Consider the following 1,902-nt stretch of genomic DNA (forward strand, 5'->3'; position numbering starts at 1 on the left):
GTATGGTATATGTTCCCTTTGACTTCCTATGCATGTTTCTAAAAGGGAATTCAACAGTGTTTTATTGAAGTGGTGCGTGTGAGTTCCAAATCAAATGGATGTTCTTTTACTGGTTGAGCAGATCAGGTGGCACCATTTTGGGGCATAACTGGTCCTAGGCAAAAACAGCAGCTGCATGTGTCCCCTGTTTCTGGAGTCTTGCAGAATCCGGATGACAAGTAGGTCCGTTGATTGATTTCTAATTGAATTTGGATTGATTCTAATTAAACTCTCAAAAGTATAACATGACTTCAATTAGAAATCTTCTGTTGTTGATGTTTTGCTCGCTTGTTGCATTTGGTAGAGATTGGATGTAGCTTTTATATTGGGTTGGATATTACAATTGTAGTTGTTAAAGGCTAGATGTTCATGTGAGATGTTCTTTGATATTGCTAAATTACGTGACATTGTTTTTGAATAATTGTGGATATTTGAGTGGATGTTTTGTTGATGTTATTTATGATTGTATAATTTTTACTTGAATGAATGATGTGTTACATTAAAAAAAATACACTGCTTTGTTTTGAAACAAGAAGAAAGTGGAAGAAATAACATTAGATTGTTCTTTTTTACTTCTTAAAAAAGCTGGTTCATTATGTATATGTCCATCTCTACGCGTGAACAGAAATTAGTGACTACAATGCGACTTCCTTGCCCCAACTAGTAAATGGATTTAAAAGGTTTTGCATTCTGAAAAATATAGTGTGAAATTAAATGTGAGTTTCGGTGTTGAAATAGAATATATAGATTGTTTTTGCTTTAATACAGATTTTGACACGTTCTTGGAAGTACGAAAAATTTTATTCAATCTCACACTGGTTCTGCATCCTTCTAATAATGACTAGTTGCCAAAAATGTTTACTTCAATAAGATTGGAGATTATTGCCAAACTAGGAACCCTGAAGTTATATGAATCCAACAGTGCTCTTCCTCCTATTAGTTATGCCAACACAATCAGAACTTCCATATTGTGACAACTTGATTAGATGAAAGATGTCATGTTTTCAATTTTGTTTGATTATCACAAAATATGTTAATAAATATTTGTTCTGCACTTTATTTCCATTAAGAAACATCTTGTCTTGGTCGATCTAAGCTATTATCAGTGAGAAGATGTAGTACAATAATATTTATTTTTTTTTTAATTTTTTTTGACACAATCAGAATTGATTGATATTCTAGAATGATTTTTATCTATTTTGGTCGTTGTAAATCAGTGGCACCAGAAGTTATATACTACATTGGTGGTTGGTTTGGATATACCTTGAAGGCATTGTTAATTAGTAGAGAATATCCATAATTCTAAGCACATCAACTTCAAATAAAATTTTAATAATCACTGTTCAAGTAGCTGTTTTTCTTCATTTATTTGTTGAAATGACTGTAATTTGGATGGTGAAATTGTTGCTATTTTCCTATATACAGTTTTGAGGGGCTATTTCTTGTGATACCTCAGCAGGATTGATTTGAAGTGAAACCCATCCAACATGGGGAAAAAGGTAAAATGTGGTCTACCATTCATTTTTTACCATTCAGTCATTACATTACGTTTGACTGACAGCTACTGTGACAATTACCAGAAATTGTTAGAGTCCCGGTGCTCGCCCAGCTACATCCATGATATGATGAGCACGCTATCGAAAAACAATTCCGCTGACAAGCTTGCGGAGATTGATCTGATTGGTTTTGGATTCCTGAGGCTTGTTTCAAATTGGTCGGTAAAGCAAGCCATCATGGTTCACCTAGCTGAGTCGTACCAAGTTAAGTCAAGAACTTTTATACTAGACATCGGCAACATTCGCCTCAATGCCGAGTTAATCGGGAAGGTTTTCGGCATTCCGTCCGGAGGTAACTTCTGCTACA

The sequence above is a fragment of the Arachis hypogaea genome, chromosome 20 (genome assembly GCF_003086295.3).
Source record: "Arachis hypogaea cultivar Tifrunner chromosome 20, arahy.Tifrunner.gnm2.J5K5, whole genome shotgun sequence".
Taxonomy (NCBI): Eukaryota; Viridiplantae; Streptophyta; class Magnoliopsida; order Fabales; family Fabaceae; genus Arachis; species Arachis hypogaea.